Raw genomic sequence first — 21,800 nt, forward strand, 5'->3', positions numbered from 1 at the left:
AGACAAGCTTCCGGGGACCGGTTTCTGCCATTTCAGGCGTCGTCGGCCCGGCTTGCTTGAATCCTGATGGAGCAGTGAGCAAGGGACTCATGTCTGAGTATACCCTGCCACACCTATAGTGGCCAAAAACGATTCAGAAAAGGGGGTGGTGATGAACAGAGTGTCTGAATTAAGCAGACCACCCTTACCCAGTCCAAAGATCAGGGCTTGATCCATCACCGTTATTTAGCTCACTGCCCCATCCCAGCTCAGAACCTGGCTATATGCAAATTAGTCTGTCCCTGGCCCAGTGCATCATGGGAACAGGGCAGACCAAACTACCAAGCCAATTCTTCACCAGAAAGGAGACAAGCTTCCGGGGACCGGTTTCTGCCATTTCAGGCGTCGTCGGCCCGGCTTGCTTAAATCCTGATGGAGCAGTGAGCAAGGGACTCATGTCTGAGTATACCCTGCCACACCTATAGTGGCCAAAAACGATTCAGAAAAGGGGGTGGTGATGAACAGAGTGTCTGAATTAAGCAGACCACTCTTACCCAGTCCAAAAATCAGGGCTTGATCCATCACCGTTATTTAGCTCACTGCCCCATCCCAGCTCAGAACCTGGCTATATGCAAATTAGTCTGTCCCTGGCCCAGTGCATCATGGGAACAGGGCAGACCAAACTACCAAGCCAATTCTTCACCAGAAAGGAGACAAGCTTCCGGGGACCGGAACAGACTAATTTGCATATAGCCAGGTTCTGAACTGGGATGGTGCAGTGAGCTAAAAAACGGTGTTGGATCTAGCCCTGATCTCTTGACTGGGTGAGAGTATTCTGCTTAATTCAGAAACTCTGTCCATCACCACCCCTTGTTGTTAAATATTTTGTCCACCCTAAGCGTGGAAGGGTATACTCAGATGTGAGTCCCTTGCTCATTGCACCATCAGGATTCAAGCAAGCCGGGCCGACGACGGCTGAAATGCCAGAAACCGGTCCCCGGAAGCTTGTTTCCTTCCCAGTGTAAGAATTGGCTTGGTAGTTTGGTTTGCCCTGTTCCCATCATGCACTGGGACAGGAACAGACTAATTTGCATATAGCCAGGTTCTGAACTGGGACGGTGCAGTGAGCTAAAAAACGGTGTTGGATCTAGCCCTGATCTCTTGACTGGGTGAGAGTATTCTGCTTAATTCAGAAACTCTGTCCATCACCACCCCTTGTTGTTAAATATTTTGTCCACCCTAAGCGTGGAAGAGTATACTCAGATGTGAGTCCCTTGCTCATTGCACCATCAGGATTCTAGCAAGCCGGGCCGACGACGGCTGAAATGCCAGAAACCGGTCCCCGGAAGCTTGTTTCCTTCCCAGTGTAAGAATTGGCTTGGTAGTTTGGTTTGCCCTGTTCCCATCATGCACTGGGACAGGAACAGACTAATTTGCATATCGCCAGGTTCTGAACTGGGATGGTGCAGTGAGCTAAAAAACGGTGTTGGATCTAGCCCTGATCTCTTGACTGGGTGAGAGTATTCTGCTTAATTCAGAAACTCTGTCCATCACCACCCCTTGTTGTTAAATATTTTGTCCACCCTAAGCGTGGAAGGGTATACTCAGATGTGAGTCCCTTGCTCATTGCACCATCAGGATTCAAGCAAGCCGGGCCGACGACGGCTGAAATGCCAGAAACCGGTCCCCGGAAGCTTGTTTCCTTCCCAGTGTAAGAATTGGCTTGGTAGTTTGGTTTACCCTGTTCCCATCATGCACTGGGACAGGAACAGACTAATTTGCATATAGCCAGGTTCTGAACTGGGATGGTGCAGTGAGCTAAAAAACGGTGTTGGATCTAGCCCTGATCTCTTGACTGGGTGAGAGTATTCTGCTTAATTCAGAAACTCTGTCCATCACCACCCCTTGTTGTTAAATATTTTGTCCACCCTAAGCGTGGAAGGGTATACTCAGATGTGAGTCCCTTGCTCATTGCACCATCAGGATTCAAGCAAGCCGGGCCGACGACGGCTGAAATGCCAGAAACCGGTCCCCGGAAGCTTGTTTCCTTCCCAGTGTAAGAATTGGCTTGGTAGTTTGGTTTGCCCTGTTCCCATCATGCACTGGGACAGGAACAGACTAATTTGCATATAGCCAGGTTCTGAACTGGGATGGTGCAGTGAGCTAAAAAACGGTGTTGGATCTAGCCCTGATCTCTTGACTAGGTGAGAGTATTCTGCTTAATTCAGAAACTCTGTCCATCACCACCCCTTGTTGTTAAATATTTTGTCCACCCTAAGCGTGGAAGGGTATACTCAGATGTGAGTCCCTTGCTCATTGCACCATCAGGATTCAAGCAAGCCGGGCCGACGACGGCTGAAATGCCAGAAACCGGTCCCCGGAAGCTTGTTTCCTTCCCAGTGTAAGAATTGGCTTGGTAGTTTGGTTTGCCCTGTTCCCATCATGCACTGGGACAGGAACAGACTAATTTGCATATAGCCAGGTTCTGAACTGGGATGGTGCAGTGAGCTAAAAAACGGTGTTGGATCTAGCCCTGATCTCTTGACTGGGTGAGAGTATTCTGCTTAATTCAAAAACTCTGTCCATCACCACCCCTTGTTGTTAAATATTTATTCTCAAACCAGCAAGGCGCACTAAAAACTAGATTTCCTGTGCACAACTTCTCATCCCCATCTTATTTTCTTACAAACATGTAACCCAACCATTATTATTTATCCACAGTGTCACGCTTAAAAAAAAAAAAAAAATGTCTCTAAACTCAGTCACAGGAATCATTCCTCAGAACATATTTAACCGCATGCGTGCGGGCGGAATTCCGCTCGCACGCTGAGATTTGCGGAAACGCATGTTACGTGACGAGCTGGGCTCGTCATGAGCGTGCGAGGAGGCTACCTCATGACGAGCCCAGCTCGTCATGAGCGTGGAAAGGGTTAAGCAGGTTGGATTAATCATTACACTACAGAATTCCGTAAGCGAAACATCAGGCTGAAGATCTCCTTCCGAATGCCTACAGCTACCCTTGCTGGATTCCTCCAGTCCAAGAGCCAAGGGACTCCAGCAATAATGTTGTGATAGTGAAACACAAGGGTTACACTTCAAAATGGAATAGAAAAAAAAATCAGTCACTGTATAGCCAAACAGGAACTCAGCTCCTCTGAGTGCATAGGACCAGTGTGAGGAACAGCCTGTTTTTTTTTTTTCATAGGAGCCCAAGTTAAGTCAATTTGTAGAAAGATGTATTTAGTTTACATTATTTCTCATGAATTTGTTTGCAGTTTTTGGAGCGTGAACTCGGCCTAAGGGCATTGGAGTGCTTTTCATGAGCAGCAGATTACATTACACAAGGTCAGAATCATTTTGTTTTTACTGAAGGAGCAGGTCAAGTGATTTTCCCAGAATTGCAGAATGTTGAGCAGGCGTCTGAACTCCAACCTGGTTCCCCAGTCCCAAATTCAGCAGTTCTGGCAACATCAACTCCTTAATATACAAATAGAATAAGTTATTAATTTAACCAACAACATTAAACTGAGTCAGGTGTACCCCTTAAAAAATGACTCATTTGGGCTTATCAAGAAAGGTCAGATTCCTTTCTGCATATAAAGCTCTGACCACTAGTCCGAGTTCTAGTTTTAACGAAGCAAGCAACTTTTTGATGACATCTCAGTAAACTTACCAAGCTGTTCTTTTGAGTCTCTTCCCTATGCTTATCAATTATATGTCAGTCATTAGAGGCGAGAAGTTAGAGGGTTAATATTTCAGACCTGTTTCTAGATTTTTAGGGTTAAAATGATTTATGCCTAAAACATTCTACAGTCGCATTAAGCACCTCAACCGGATTCTAGGCATGCCAGATTAGATATCGTACTGCTTTTTTTGTGACTACCCTTTCAATCACTCAGGAGTGCAACATGCTTGTGACTTTTGATACCAGAACAGGTCAGGATAGAACAAATCTCTTGTTTCTTTCTGTATCATTGGAAACGTCTGAGGCACCTCTATAGCCAAATGGAGTGCATGGTATTTCTCTGCTTCTTGCTAAGCAAGACCTAAAGTGTAGTGGTGGATACTACTAGTCTGTAAGTATGTGTTAGGCCTGTCAGCCTTAGGGTGGCCTTCCCTCAAACGTCTCGCCTTCACTCTTCCGATTTTTAAAATTAGTTTTTGGTGGCCTTAGGCTAAAACATGATAAAATTGGCTTACATCTGATTAGCACAGTTAATTTACTCTTAAGTCCCTAGAAAAGTGGTACACCATATACCAAGGGCTGGTAAATTAAATGCTACTAGTGGCCCTGCAGCACTTATTGAGCCACCCACTTAAGTAACCCCTAAAACATGTCCCAGGTCTGCCATTGTAGCCTGTTGGCAGTTTTAAACTTCCATTATGACTTGGCAATATAAACCCCTGGCCATAACTTACACTCTCTTTTTATTACAAACTAGCTTACCGGTTGTGCGTTGCTGCGATCTCCGAAGAAAGGAAATGCAAGGAAACTCGTCATGATAACATTCAATTTACATTGTGTCATTTTTATTGAAACTTATTCATTTTAATATGGAAAACATTTCAAAGTGTCGTTTTAATTCTATTTATTTATTCAAGTGCTTGTGGATACACGATTTTTTGTTTTTCCGTCTGGTGCGTACATCAGTATTCGAAAGATTATGAGGGCCCTGGGGGGCCGATATTTAAAAAAAAGGTTGGCAGAAACCTTTGTGGGAGTGTACTCGACAACTTCCCAAAGTTTCATGGCGATCGGATGAATGGTGTTTTAATTCTATTTATTTATTCGAGTGCTTGTGGATACACGATTTGTTGTTTTTCAGTCTGGTGCGTACATCAGTATTCGAAAGATTATGAGGGCCCTGGGGGGCCGATATTTAAAATTAATTTATGCCAGAAACCTTTGCGGGAATGTAATCAACAACTCCCAAAGTTTCATGGCGATCGGATGAATGGTGTAGTAATGCATATGCCAGAAACCTTTGCGGGAGTGTACTCAACAACTTCCCAAAGTTTCATGGCGATCGGATGAATGGTGTAGTAATGCATAAAGGACAAACAGACAGACAGACATACATTCAATTTTATATATATAGATAAGCCACCTCTTAAGTAGTCCCTAGATCGCCTATACAGCAGTGTACTTTGTTATTAAAAAGTTCAACATGTACTTTTAAGTTTGATATGTCCTGGTAGTGAAGAACTCACAAATTAATTTTTCATCACTATGAGGCCTACCTCTCCCATAGGATAACATGAGGTTACCTTATTACATTTAATAAGTGATCGCTTTTGATAGGGAGCAGGTAGCAAGTTAATGTTTGGTGATTTAGGAATTGTAATTTAAAATTCTCTTTAATGGTGAAGTCGGTTTTTAAGTCACCATTCTGACAAGGTCACTTTTAGAAAGCAGGCGTTTTCTCGACTTAACAATTCGGTGCCTGCAGCCTGTTCATGGGTCACATGACTGGGTGTAGTTTGCAATTGGCATTTGTGTATTCCTCTCAGACAGCCACAAAATAGAGGGACTCGTATGTACCTCGAGGGGTCGTCTCAGGCAGGATTGGGGAGGGGGGTGGGGGGGGGAGCTGGGCACAGCCCAACATGCACTTGAAAAGACTGCTGTGCCCTGCTCTCACACAAAGAACTTCACACTAGGCTAATGTGCCTGCAGACTAACTGGAACCAGGGCAGGGAGGCAGGAAATTCCAGACACGTTGTGAAGACAAGCCTCAGGAGATTTCTCCTAATTCAAAGGGGGCAGGAGGTATACAAATAGGAACCTTAGACCAACTCTTCAGTTTACTCCCGGACCTGCAACAGGACAGTCTGCTGCTGTGGCCTGCTGTGTACTTCAGAAGAATTGCTCTGCTGCTTCCATAAGTACTGCCCTACTGACTGAACCCTGCGCTGAGCACCCAATAGTCTGCCCTGCTGCTGAGCCCTGCTCTTCTATCTTGAACCCAGGACTTCTAGAGTACTTCCAAGGGCTAGTTTGCTGGCCTCCTGATCAGAGCCTCCAGGGCTGAAAAAAGCTCCAACCACCTTGTATCTGCACCTGGACCCTGCCAGAGTGAGTCAAAACCCACCAAGTGATGCCTCTTCAGTCCCGGACCCCTGGAAGTGGTGTTAGAGATGTCCAGATAGCACAAATTGAAAACTTGGGACTTGGAACATTTTTGCACAAAAAGTGCTCTAAGAATAGAGAGGAGACCGGGACCTACATGCTCATCTTTGCACACGCGGCTGGCCTTACTTCACAGCAGCTCCTGCTATATTCTTCTCCAAAAAAGCAAAATCCTGTTCAGCAGATCCTTACAGAAGAAGTATCAGGCCTCAGGGATCCCTCATCAGATACAGTCTGCAGTTTCGTCCCACTGGAGATTTACAACTTTCAAAAATAGACTAAGTATGAACATATGAATCTTCACTGCGACTTCATCCAGCGGCACACCAACAACTATTCCTTCTCCTCAACTGCCGGCTGCTTTGCTCCACTAAAACTTTATCTTCTCAGACATTTTCTTCCCAAATTTTTTCTAGGTCCAAAAGGTAAGCGGAGGCTGGACCAAATCCACTTTGTGCATCCGACCAGCACTCCATTGCAGTTGGTCATAACTTTCGACATTGCCTAGGTCTTGCCCGACTAGAACTCAGAGGATGGCTATTTAATTTTGTACGCGCTATTTTCGACTTTAAACTTTAAAACTTCACTGCCCGAAGCTGGTGCGTTTCTGGGTGGCGGTTATGGATGATATCGATGCAGCCTTTCAGATTGCATTGCCCCGGGCGCCTGAATATACATTACTGGGACTTTCCCACTCTAAGTTCTTCCCGCTGAAGTCAGTGAGAGGCAGACAGATCGCAATGGCACTGCTTGCAGGGAGACAGGTTATTTTAGTGCATTGGGGGTCCTTGCCAATAACTGAGCCGCGCGACTGGATCCATCGGCTTTGGCAGCTTTTGGCCATGGAGCGCCTATCGCTCACGAGTTTGCAGAATTATGGGCCCCTTACTTGCAGATTCCTACCAAAGATATGAGAGAAGTGACTTGCCCGAAATATTTGCAAATTTTACAGCTTATTCCATTAGAGCCGCCCGGATCATCCACTGACAGGGACGCTGGATAATTTGCCACTGTTGTAATCGACTGCGAAGAGGTCAATTGGGCTAGTGCTGGAACTGATGCAGAGTGAGGGTGGAGGGGGGTATGGGTGGGCGGGGTTGTTTAAATTGTTTTATTTGATCCTTTATAAAAGTGGTAGTCATTGCTGGGTGTTCTAAGCATAATGCTTGAACTTATCGCGAGGTCGCACTCCGGGATGTAGACCTGAATGCTGTGTATCTCTACTCATCATTCGCTCTGCCGCCACCCTGATGTAGGCAGCTAAGCTATGTATTCACGTCTACGACACCACACAATAAAAAAAGATTGATTCTAAACTTTAAAAATTCATAACTTCGGTTCTACTGATTGGATTTTTGTCGTTTTGGTGTCAAATAATTTATTAAAATTTACTTCGATTTTTCTTGACTTGTATTTCCACTTTATTACTGTTAAGTGCTGCATAAATACTTTACACATTTCCTCTAAGTTAAGTCTGACTGCTCTTGTGCCAAGCTACCCGAGGGTTAAGTACTGGATAATTTAATCACTCTTTGTGGTTCACCCTGACAAGGATTGTGGTTGTTGCTTGAGTAGGGTTCACACGCCCCTCAACTGACAAACCAATTTCTCACAGTCTAAAAATATGTTGATGCAAAAGATGTTTTTTTTTCTCCATATTTTAAAATCCCTTTACATAATCAGACCAGGTCTGAATGGCTGGCTTTATACAGTATGCATGTATGTGTTTTTCTTTGTTTGACATGATATTTGCAGTGACTTCATACCTGGCCTCGGTCTGATACTATGATGAAGCGTTAGATTGCTCTTCAACTGCTTGATGTACATGGAATATCTCCTCTCTTGGTGGGTTAAGAAATGCCACTCTGCTTATGTAATGCTGTTCACCGATGGTTGGTGTGGGGGAGGTTACTGTTATTGTTGTCGGCCACCTCCTGTATCACCTAGGGAGAGAGTAGCGCCACAGCGTTCTCCATTGGGTATACCCCACTTCACACTTGAGTTATGTTTAATTTAACTGGGGTTTGTGTTTTTTCAAGAGATGGCTTTAGCACGTTGGGTATGCTGAAGTGGGTGGGATGGGGGGACAGACAGTTGGGAAGATGGGTTTGTTCAATGTGCTCGCTCTGAATTTCAGATGGACATGCTTTGACATGAACATTTATGGTTGAGATGGGGATAAGCGTGTTTTTTTTCACTCTAAATGGCGGTAGTGGGTGACAAGTTTGCATGTTTAACATTAAACGTTCGAGGGCTTAATTCTCCTAAGAAAATCAGACAGGTTTTTGCTTATCTAGACTGGCATGAGATTCAAATTGCTCTCCTGCAGGAGAGGCATCTCACAAAAACGACGGAAGTCAGGATTGCTGCTAAATGGGCGGGCTATAAACTTGCCTCGTCTTATTCTTCCTATGCAAGGGGGGTACTCCTCTTGCTCAAACGTGGCCTACGGTTTGCCCCAATCAAAACATAAGTAGATGACGAGGGCCAGTGTGCTATGGTACATGGAACACTGGGTATAACATTGTTGACCATAGTGAATATGTACGGTCCTATCGCAGATGAACTGGAGTTTTTCACCAGAATGTTTAATGTGTTGCGGGAGTGGCCAGAGGCGGAGATATTGTGGGCTGGGGACCTCAATACTCATTTAGATCCAGGAAAGGATACATCTGGGCAGCAGGGTGGGCGGACCCCCAGAGTAGCCAAAGGTATACAAGGCGCGATGTTCAAGTTTAGGTTGATGGATGTGTGGCGGCTTCAGCACTTGGAAGCGCGGGTGGGCACGCATGTCACACCAGCGCATGGCAGCTGGTCCAGATTGGACTATTGGTTGTTGAGTGAAGGGATCACTGCTTGGGTTACGAAGATAGAATTTATCCCCCGTACTTTGTCCAATCATAACCCTATAGTTGGCTCCATTCCCACTAACAGTTATCGCCCAATTACCTGGAGGTTTAGGTCAGAGGCCCTGCTGGACCCTGTATATGCCAACACTATCAGGAAAGAAATCATAAACTATGTCGATGCCAACGTGGGCACCGTAGATAGCGCAGCCACCTTGTGGGAGGCCTTCAAGGTTGCTATAAGGGGAGTTTGTATAGGCACTACGGCGGGTATTTTAAAAGATATTAGAGGGCAACTTACAAAAACTGAACAGGAATTATTGAGCCTGGAACAAGAGTATGCTGCAACCCCTTGCACAACTACACTGTCACATATCCATGAGATCATCCTGAAATATAACAAATTGGCAGAAACTGAAACGAGATATCTTGCCAGGCGACACACTGCAAGGGCCTATGAGGGGGGGGGGGGTTTGGGGACCGGGGCATAATCTTGCCACTAAGCTCAGACTTCTACCCCCACTTACACCACCTGAATGGGAGCATATATGCAAGCTGACTGGCTCCCTCACTCCCAATGGCAACTTAAGGCTTATTCACTTCAAATATATCCACCAAGTTTACCACACACCTCTAAAATTACACAGACTGGGCCTGCGTGACACTAGTAAATGTAAGTGATGCGGTCAACAGGATGCCGACTTTTGGCACTTGGTATGGGACTGCGTCCTAGTGTTTACATTTTGGAGTTCTGTTATCCAGCATATTCACTCCATGATTGGGGTCTCCATGCAATGCTCACCGCAGATATGTCTCTTATGTTACATACCTCAGCTGAAAGTTGTTATTGGTAAGTTTGCACGTATTGCACTGTTGATGGCAAAACGCCGCGTGGCACTAACCTGGGAAAGCACTCGTGTGGATCACTGGGTCAAAGACTCGGTGTACTGCAGGGAGAACCTGGAATTGTATGCGGAAGAACTCCTAACCTCCTCCAGACCCAAAGATATATGGAAACCTCTACACCAATACCTTAGATCGCAAACTCAGGACACTGACTACTGAGATGGAGTGATGCTATTGTATACTTTCATCTATTGCGGTCAAATACTGGTGTAGTTGTTTCTTGTACGATGCCCGACTATATGATTCATGAGCAAATTGCACAATCATACGTTGTTTGCTGTTTTACTATGGTGTCACCTTCACGTTGGAGAGGACGTATTGTTTTTTGTATTCTTGGAAATACAATAAAGAGATTTTTTTTTTAAACTGTGTGCAATCTTGGATTTATTCCAGATAGGTTTTGCTACAGTGAGTATCTCTAAAAGGATTATTCTCATATATCTTCCTTGCTCACTTCTCAGAGGAATAGGGGCCCAAAATCTCTATTTGCAGGCAGAACGTACACGATGAAAGAGCTAGCCCTCTGCTCATAATCTCTACTTCGGAGTTACAAAGTCAGCATCTGCAGCTTTTCCCATGGAAAGGTCCCTTACAATTAAGAAACTTCCACCAGGAGTGCAGAATTTTTTTGTAGTTGTGACACTGTATTGTGAGTGTTAGGTGACGGGGTTGCATTTTCTGTACACTTCTAAACCACGTAAAAACTTAGCAGCCTCAAGTGGTTCATTGAACGAAGGAAAGTGCATTCAAAACCTTTTTTGCAGGAATTTAGGGAGGTCTTGTGAAAGGAAAGACTGTCACAATAAATCAACACAGATTTCCTCTCCCTATCCCCACCATACTTTGGGTTTGTTTTATTTCACCACACTTCTGACTTTACAACACACACTACCAACTGCTCTCCTTAGGTTTCTCTGCAAAATGTCTCTTTCTTGACACTCGGTTCCTCCCCTCTCCACCTCCTAAATCTTCCTTAGCACAACCATACTTTCTACTGCCACTCAACTGTCAGACTCCACACCTCAGAAACCTCTCTACCAGACTCCAAAGGCTCTACCTAGAACTTTACAATCCATCCCACATAAACTGCATCTCTGTCCCAGCACTGCCCTGTGCCATTTGCTATCTCTGCACTATAGATTCTCTTCTCTACCCTAACATTAGCCCTCCCCTTCATCACTACTACCCCAGCACTCCTCAGCGCTACCTCCAGCCCAGTTCTCAACACCACATACTCACTCTCGCTCCAATTTTCCCTTACAATTACCCACCTCTTTTTTACCATCCTTCCCCTTTTCTCACCTGGTCGTCTCACCCTGTGATACCACTGTTCATCCACCAGCATTTACCCACATGTACCACAACCCACCGTCTCCACTTCCACTTACCACCTTCTGCCTCAGTTTGCCCAAGTCTAATCTCCCACCACACTGAAGTACCATATTCTTCAAATGCTCATCCAGCCCGTACCGCCATCTCAATTGTGCACCCACTCTCTCCATCCCCTTCTCAGTCAGTGTACAACCTCCTTCTTTGTCACTAAAGCTTCCTTGTCCAGCTACTCCCAATTCCACCTACCGACTGTTTATCTCACCATGACTACCTCAGCCACCATTCCATACATATCTCACATGCGCCATTGCTCCTGCCCACTCAGTATAGTAAAACACCAACCAACCTCCTTTCTAATGCAGCTTCAATTACACCATGGCATATCTTTTCACCGATCCACCCAACAATATCCAGGTTGCCTACCTGCCCCTGTATATCAGTAATTACCCTTTTCGTCTTGGTTACGTGTCCTGCTTCACACTATGCTCCACTTTTCCAGTTTATATAATGGATCACAAAGGGACTGACAACTCTTAGATTTTCAGAACAGACCACACCTCTATACACCCATCTGAGTCATACATTGCAGACACAGGGTTGAAGCAAGTTTGAAATAGCCACCTCTCCCCTTTTAGAGCACCCCAATTTTGAAACTACCCTCAACATGAATATTCAAATCACAAGCACATGTTGGATGACTGGTCAAACAAGGATCAAAGTCTCAAATGACACACTGTCCAAGCAGATGGGTGCAGCCAAAGACAAGACCTAACCTCTCTTTTCAAGCACGATACACTTGAAAACCCAAAACACACAAAGTACATGAAACCATCACAGATCAAGAATGTCATTACATTAACAATGTTCTGAGTCCATTTCAATGGTCGACCCACCAATGGCTGATGACAACTAAAACCCAGGACCACCAACTGTAGAAAATAGTCAAGTAATGGCAAGTACTGCAATAAAAAAATGTATAACTACAATTACTTTCTATTGCGGGGGTGAGAAAGAAAACAATTTAAACCTAATCCTGCAGGCCTCTCCGACACAAGGCGTAATGGCATGCACCAATTCTTCCTCACACAAAGTCATTATGGACATACAGCACAGAAATTATGAAAGTTGCAATTTAACCTGGCATATGTCTGCAGATTCTAAGTAGTACATAAAAGGAATGGCCATATTTATAAAATGAGCAATACCCCGATTGGTAATGAGGAAATTAGGTGCCTTCAATACGCTGATGATTTAGTACTTCTAAGTCAAACGCAAATCGGTCTCCAAAGAGGAAGGAATGCCATAGTCAAATATTTAACAGTACAAGGGCTAGAACTGAATTTAACAAAAACAAAGGTCGTACGGCTAGTTGATGCCAAAAACAAGAAATTCACATGGTATATACAGCGGAAGAAAGTAGAAATAGCGGCTTCATACAAATATCTCGGATTTATGGTAGAACGAAAATTAACCTACAAATCACAGCTCATTTCAATGAAGTCAAAATCTCAAAATCTGATCCATGGCTTCAATGTATTAAAAAAGAAATTAAGCTGTCCATCACATGGCAATTTATTAACAGTAATGCAGGCACAGTTAATACCAACAGTAACCTATGGCACTGAAATAATGAAAGGATGTGAAATTACGGTTTTAAACTAAATTCAAACAAAAGTATATAAAAAAGTCTTCCATATCCAGCAAAGCGCATCGCCTGCTCAGGTGCGGCTAGAGTTTGGCTTATTAAATCAGGAATTTCGCAGCAAAGGAGCTTTCATAAAACTGTGCTGGAGGTTGCGTGCCTCTGCTAGTGGAACTATAGATCATCTATGCTGGAAAGAAATAGAAAGTCAAAAAGGAAAGAAAACGCAAGGTTCCTGGGGAAGTTACCTAAACCAGGTGATAACGGACCTCTCCGCTTTAGATATTTGGAATCTTAGCATAGGAAAAAAGGAATTCAACAAACTAATTAACATCACAATAAAATGTTTGTCTCATTCAAAGGACGAGAACACCCTACTACAGAGACGGCATGCCTGGACAGTCATTAACTCATATGGGAAAAAGAAGCCCCAGGAATATTTATCAGCATATTTCTCACGTACTCTAAAACATCAATTTATGAGGTTGCGGCTGGGCATGTGGGAAACAAAAGACTTAATCCCAGCATGGAAGGATAAAAGGGAAAATCGAGACTGCAGACTATGCGGTTATAAAGATGAATCCATTCAACACATTTTTTGTGTATGCCCTGTCTTACTAGAAGAACGGAAAGCACTTTTAAAATCTCTACTGAACAATTTGAATATACGCTCATGCAGAGAAGCGGTAATCACCTGGCTAAGCGGAACCTCAATCCCACTAGCATGTAGAGGGGTGAAATTTTTAAACGTGTATTTAAAGGAAATCGGTTGAGATTACAAAAAGAGTAAAAAAGATTCTCTAAAAATGAAATTTTAAACATTAGATGCATAAAAGTAACTTATTGATTATTTTTGTATGATTAAGCAAGCTATTCTATGTGTATATATGTAGTAGTATTATTTAAAAACTGTTATTTGGTGTAATGGTTTTTGTTTTTAAAAAGACCGATCACCCAAAATAAAAATCTTGAAATCTTGAATGGCCATATTTATAAAATGAGCAATACCCCAACAGGAATTGGGTTTAGTAAGAGTAACATGAAGCAACTCAGTCTGAAACATATGGTCTTTAAAAATAAAATTGCAAATACTTATTCAGCTCCTCGGCAAATACAGGGGTACAGTCATAATATAATTCTTAACCCCCACTCAGACGTCTTGTACAGCATGGTTAGCTCATATTTCTGGGCGAATGACTCAATTGACAACGAACAGGAGTGGCATCTATCAATCTTTTCTACCACCTCCACGGATCATCTTGCCCCTGGAAACAACCTTAATTTTCCAGTGAGCTCCACATACATTTATCAGCTTTCAATGCATTAATAAATACTAATGGAAAGCCATAAAGCTACATAGGCACAACCTGAAATTATATACACCAAAATTGTAAAACCAGAGTCCTCGCTAGGTGCATTTCACTTCCTGGTGGAAGCTGTGACTGGACTGTTAAGCATGTAAAAAACTTAGATTGAACTGCAAAAGCCATTAGAACACTAGCACTCACTCTGTCTCCGGTGTCTGCATGGCCTAAAATTAGCTCTTTATCAGCAAATTAACAGTGTATGCACAGAGCCTTAACAATTGTGAAGCAACCTTGATTTAGTGATCACCGATAACTAGGATATGGTTTCAGTAGTCAATGAAAAACAGGAAGAAAAAAATCTTTATGCAAATAACACACATGGCGGTTTATCTGTGCATTATTAGAAACTATATACATTTGTAAATAAGTAAAAGAATACACATATATTGCAGAAATACGATGTACCTCTGTATTTAAGGTTTGGGAAATCAGATTAAGGCATCCTTAATAGCTTTACCTCCCCTTGACGTATTTGAACCAAACGTGAAGATAAAAACACTCAAAATTCAAGCTTTCAGTATGTCGAACCTGAAGCGAAATTCCTCAAAGGGAGTAAAAATTTGTGAGGGAATCCTAAATCCAGCGAAATTTCATGCATGAGGGAGTTGCCATAGGCGACAATCTAAACAAAGAAGTGAAACAAAAGCCACTAAACATTACATCTTTGTAGAAATGTAGTGGTTGGGTCCATTCACTGACTGTTTTTGGTTTTCTACATTTTCGTTCAGCCGTGTTTGAGTATTTCCCAAAGTCCCGCTATCCAGTACACACTTGCCGCATGTCCCCCTTAACGAACAGGAACTAAACTATTTCCTTTCGGACATACAGCTCCCACAATTAACACCTACACAACAAACTGAACTCTCGAAACCCATCACGATACCAGAAATCAGACAGGCCATCAAGGCGTTGCCACGGAACAAGTCCCCTGGGTCTGACGGTCTACCGGCGGAATTCTAAGTGGGAGAGGTGTGGCGCCGCGGCCAGGGCGACTGACGCTGGAATCTGGGGACCACGGTTCGATCCCCGGCTCCGGCGGCAGGTCAGCCCAGCACCATGTGACTCTGGGCAATAGCTCGCTTAATCTTCCCGACGGCCCCCAGCGCCTAGAGACCTTTACGGGTGATTGTGCGCTTTACAAATGTGGACTTTACCTAAGATACATTGACGTCCTAGCCCCAAGACTTTATACATTATATAATGAGGCACTGGCAAGTAACACATTGCCGGGAACGACGCTGCAAGCGATGATAGTATCCCTTCTGAAGCCGGGTAGGGACACCTTACTGCCAGAGAACTACAGGCCACTCACTGTCTTTATTAAATACGGATTACAAAATCCTGAGTAAACTGTTAGCGTCCAAACTATCTCAGTATATTGCAGAGATAATACACCCGGACCAGTGTGGATTTGTACCAGGGAGGAGTACTGCACTGAACTTACGTAGACTGAGTCAGCTAATGATGTCACTTGGTAATAATGGAGGAAAGGAGGGGTGTATCTCCCTGGACCTCAGACAGGCCTTTGATTCGTTGAGGTGGGACTATATGTTCTCAGTGCTGGATAAGTTCGGCATCCCACCTGCATACATAGCATGGATTAAATTACTTTATTTTGGTCCCACGGCGTGCTTCAGAACTAATGCATGTATATCGGAGCAGCTTGACATCAAGAAGGGCACTAGGCAGGGCTGTCCCCTGTCACCCCTACCCTTCATCATAGCGTTAGAACCCCCGTTAGTAAAGATACGCACTTTGGCAGCTCATAGAGGTATGTCATGTCTGCGCACCCAGCATGTCATCTCCGCCTATGCAGATGACATTTTGTTATTCCTCAACGACGTAACGAACCCACTGACCCCACTTCCAGAAATATTTCAGGATTTCAAAGACTTATCAGGCCTCACAATCAACGAAAATAAATCCTATGGGTACTGTTTCCACGAGACTCAAGGGGACTCACACTTGCAGTTTACACCACATAGTTTCAAGGTCGAGCCTGTGACGTTCAAATATCTAGGTCTGCAGATCTCCAGACGGCCACAGGACATGATAGAGGGTAACCTGGGCAAGGCCCTTACCGCCTTGAAGGCACAAATTCGCTTCTGGACTACATTACCACTCTCTGTAGCAGGCAGAGTCACGATTTCGAAAATGGTGGTTCTACCCAGATTATTATATTATTTCACCAATATACCTTTGCTGATACCAACCCTCTTCTTTAAGGCCCTAAACTCGGCGCTTACGGAGTTGGTATGGGGCACGGGCAGGAGACGCATCAGCCTAGCCAAACTACAATTGCCGACGGACAAGGGCGGAATGGGAGTTCCAGACATGAACGCATAGGCATATGCATGCCAACTCCAATGGCTGGCCTACTGGCTGGTGGGACGTAACCTTCATGAACTTAATATGTCAGACACTGATAGAGCAAGAGGTGCTATACACAGCTTGCTGCTCCCGCGGGCTAGGATTCCAGACACTGCCCCGCCCCTACTCCGAATGGCCCTTAAACTATGGAAGGTGGCGGTGAAATACACTAACAGAAATTCTAATTACGCACCCACGATACCGTTACTGGGAATCCCACTGGGGTCAGGCATGCTCACAGAGCGCAAACTGCAGCCGTGGCATGATGCAGGGGTGATACAAGTAGGGGATTTTTTTCTCGGAAGGAAGCCTACTGACACATGCAGACTTCACCAGATTGCATCACACACCGAGAGAGCTATTCCTCATGCACGCGCAGTTAACTCATTACATTTCCGCACACTGGGCAAGAGACGGAACGGAACCAGTCACAAATGCGCTGCTCACAATGCAATATCTCATGGGGTCGGGCAACCACCTGACAAAATGGCTGACAAACGGGATACGGGTGGACAGAGCGGTGACATTACAGCCCCTCCGGACCCGCTGGGAAACTGATGTGGGCAGAGCACTCAGGGACACTGAATGGAAAAAGGTACTACAGTACCCCAAAAGAGTGGCACGAAACCCGAAATTTAAGTTCATTCAATTAATGATAGTCCACAGAGCATACCTAACTCCACACAGGCTACATGCTATGTTCCCGGAACTAGCGAATAACTGCCCCAGGTGCAACGCAGATGACGCAGGTCTCTTGCATATGTTCTGGGAATGTCCTAAACTTGGATATTACTGGACGTCGGTATAGGAGGACCTGGCAGCAGTGGCCCCGGGCAGGCCGTATGAGACCATGTTATATGGAATATTAGGGCTTGGACACACGGAAAAAAAGAGGAGTGCTGCCACGAGATTCATAGATCTGGCTTTGCTGCTGGCGAGAAGAACGGTGGCAATGAAATGGAAGTCAGCTAGACCGCCAGACATCGCCACCTGGCATGGGGAGGTTCTGAGATGGGGAAAGGCAGAAGGAATAGAACTACAAAGGGAAGAGCGCAGGGGACTCAGGAAAACGCACATCTCGTTAGACTGGCACTCGATATTACTGGAATTCGAAACCAGCGCCCCGTCATACATAGAGTGATCACGCATGGTAGTGTCTGTCTTATGTCCCTACACTTCAACACATCCACCGTGTGATATTAGGATGTTTGTAATGGGAATTGCCCTTGTAGATCACTTGCAGGACAGGATGCAGCAGAAACTAATAGGTTCAACACTGAACGCACTGTTACAATAGGAAAAGTTGACAAACGGTAGCAATAACGATGCTTTGCTTTGAATTGTTTGACCTGTAAGTGCTGGGAGGGGAGGGGGGGTGGTAGTTCTTATAGGGTTTAGTGTTCAGCAACTAAGAAAGAAAAATGAAAATTGCATTGTTTTATACATCCTGTCCAGGAACCAGTTTTGTAATGATGATTATTGCAGTAATGATACCGCATATGTATTTGATGTACGAATGCAACAATAAAAACATTTGGAAAAAAAAAAGAAAAAAAAATCCAGTACACACTTGCAACAGAGGCATATGACTGCAAATGTTCATGAAAACAGGGTAATCCTTCGAGAACTACAGAATTGAGACACAGAAAATCCACTGAGTTGGAGCACGCGAGTTGCTAAACGTAACACATTTTAATAGATAAAAATGATATATATGACGGAAGGCATGGGGGACACTCAGGCTGCTTTGATGGCGCTGGATGCCTCAATGGCATTAGACAGTATCGAATGGGCGTACTTATTCATGGTTTTCTAAAGCCTAGGTTTTGGTCCGACATTTTGCAGTTGGGTGCGCCTCTTGTATGAGCAGCCGTTCACGCGAGTGAGAGTTAATGGGACGGTGTCCAGAGCCTTCTCGCTGCGACGGGGCACGAGGCATGGATGCCCCCTGTCTCCTCTTCTGTTCTCTTTAGCCCTGGAGCCGCGGGCTCACTGGTTCAGGAGGGACAGGTCGTTGTGGGGTCTGGCGCTGAATGACGACTGGGAAGAGAACATCTCCTTATACGCAGGCATTGTGCTATACATGGCCAGACCGTACCAGCCGATGGCGCAGGCGCTGCATCTCTTTGAACTTTTCGGTAGCTATTCAGGATATAAAATCAATTGGGCGAAGTCAGTAATCTACCCGCTCTCTGGTCCTCCTCCGCGGATACCGACCAGGTGTCCTGCATTAAACGCTGTGGACGGGTTCATGTATCTGGGGGTGTACATCACCAGGGATAGAGCGGAGTTCCACACCAAAAATCTGGAACCCCAACTGCTACGCCTGACAACTGATGTGGGCCACTGGCGGTCGCTGCCTCTCTCCCTCTTGGGACGAGCCGCAATGTTTAAGATGCTAGCACTGCCTAGACTCCTATATATCCTGCAAAACACACCGTATTCGATTCCACCCGGGGTCTTTAAACAGATATCACAGGCTGTGCAGACGCTACTCTGGGATGGTGGCAACCCTAGGATTGCGCTGCGTAAACTGACAAGGGGTGTGTAGGATGGGAGGGGGGTGGCTGGCCCTACCAGACGTACAATTATATTATTGGGCCTCCCAGCTACAGGTGGTCAGCGACTGGGTGTACGCGGACAGGTCGGAACCGGCCTACAGAGTTGACCGGTTGGCGATGCCGGGTGGTAACTGAGAGCCATTGTTGTATGCCCGCAGGACACGGGTGGACTGGCCCTCGCACACAGGAGTGGTGGTTCAGTGTTGGAGGGAGGCGAACAAATTCCTGGGGTGGACGGGCTCCCTGACGGGCAGAAACCCCTATGGCTCAGTGAGCAATTAGCAGAAGTGACCCGACTTGATGGCTTTCAGGGTTGGAAACTCATAGGCATCGAATACTTGGGAGATGTATGGAAAGGGGACGCCCCGCTCGTTTGAATATCTAAAAAAAAAAGAGTATGATCTGCATGACTTACAACACTACCATTACCTGCGCCTCGTGCATGCCCTACGCTCACACATCCAGGGCGGCACGTCCCTTCCAGAGTATTCCCTCATGGAAGATAGGCTGCTCCTCGATCCCATCTCTGAGAAACCTTACTTCCACTATTTATCGCAAGCTCATAAACAATATGCCTGACCCTTTAGTGTTGTTGCAAGAGAAATGGGCATGCGACATAGGTGCCCTTGAGGATGACGACCGGCAGGATGCCCTGCAGAGCCCACGAGAAATAGCAATTTGCATCTGGTTTCGGTTAGTGCAGCTCAAAATTCTACATCGAGTATAGTACCCTCGCACTTACTTGTATACCTGGGGTAGAAGTCAGTCGGTCCTCTGCGCGCGGGGATGTCGGAGTGACGGTTCCTTCTATCATATATTGTGGGAGTGCCCCGATATAGTGCCCTTCTGGACCAAGGTCAGGGATAGGATGGCAGCGGTGGTGGGCTCTCCGGTTCCGCTGGAGCCCAGGTGGTTACTATTAATGATAAAGGGGGCTACTGACTAGTCCAGAAATATTGAGATCTGGCTGGTACTGGCAGCCAGTGTTGCAAAAAGAAATATAGCCAGTGCTTGGGAGGGGGCGCAGGCTCCTCCGCAATGGGATCAGTGGTTGCGAGCTCTAGATTGGTGCCAAAGAGCTGAGGAGACCATCTATAAGAGTAGAGAATGCACTAAGAAATGGAAAAAGATCTGGGGGCCTTGGCGGAAATACAGGGAGATGGGGGGGTGAGTCGGGAACAGGGTTTTCAAATTGAACGCCCGGCTTGTGTTTAATGCCAGCCTTATATTATATTGTGAAATGTCATTCTATCACCATGCTATTTAAACAATGTTCTGTAATGTCTGATGATATGAGCAAAGTTAATAAAAAGATTTTCCACAAAAAAAACATTACACTCAAAGCTATGCTTGGGCCCACCTGTCTCAGATATCACATGGAATGCACAACAAGTATCCTGCTGCTCAAAAGGAATTCAGATGTTGGGGAAATGGTAAGTGGATTAGTCTCATTGTCTTTTTAAAACCCTCACCCACTATTACAGGTACGCTTCATCATTGGGTGTCATCCTGGTACCATATCATTATTACTATAACTTGCCTCACTGACTAAATATGCTTTACTTTAACACAACAGACATACGTTCTTGGTGCAAGCCTTGCAGAGGGTTGTTTCACATTTAATAAATATAGGACATATGGTATTCGTAATGCTAGAGGAATTATTACATTTGCCTCAGACCAATATCCGTTGAATGACTTTTTGAAGTTCACTAGTCTTAGTATAAAGCTTTTATCAGATTCCAGGGTATTGTCATTTTATTGGTTAGCAGAGTGGGCATGTGCCAGGTCAAGAGAGCAGCTCCTTCAGCTAAGCTGTGGCTCAAAAATATTATGGTATGCGATAAAATGGAAGGCTGGTACAGTGAACATCTCTAATGGGTACAGATAAAAAGCCATTTGGAGAGATTTCAAAAACCTCTCAACTCTATACATCCTGTTCTCATTTGCTCTCAGAGATAGCCAATGACAGTTTGCTCTGTGCAGGCATCCTGAGCATAATGAATAGTCTGATCAACTGCTTTCATTCAAAGTAAATTAGGGTTTCGCTCATCTGTCAGTGACATACATTAAATGCATTTTCCACCTTTCAGAGGGTGTTTTGCTTAACACCTTCAGCGCGGCGCGAATTTTCGCGATGTGCTGAAGGTTCTAATGAGCCAACGGGCTCATGACGGAACGGTTCCGTCATGAGCACAGGCCAACCCACGCTCATGACGGAACCGTTCAGTCATGAGCATCGAAGGGGTTAATCGCTGGGTATCGTAACGCTGCCATTGAGATTCTACACCACTGTGACACAATTTAATGTTAACCTATTCAGTGTCCATACGCTATGTCCTCAAACATACTCAAGCCAAGTGGTCGCAAATTGCACACTGACGTTTTGCGAAAGGAACAGTATTTTCCGAACCGACCTCTGCATAACTTTTTTCCACTTAAGGTATTCACACTAAGTGTGTGTCCTATTTTTCAAACATCCTGGGGATTTTAAGAGTACCCAGGGTTTGTGGATTTCCCTGGAAGCAACCGAGAAAATAGGAAAAATATAGCTACCTTTGAGTTTTTGGGGAAAATAGGAAAAAGGTGCTCTGGATGAAGGTATCTGGTTTCTTTCCATAAAAATGGCATCAATAAGTGCTAAAGTCAGCATCTTTCCAGCATTCA

This window comes from Lissotriton helveticus, chromosome 2_1 (assembly GCF_964261635.1).
Source record: "Lissotriton helveticus chromosome 2_1, aLisHel1.1, whole genome shotgun sequence".
NCBI classification, from domain to species: Eukaryota; Metazoa; Chordata; class Amphibia; order Caudata; family Salamandridae; genus Lissotriton; species Lissotriton helveticus.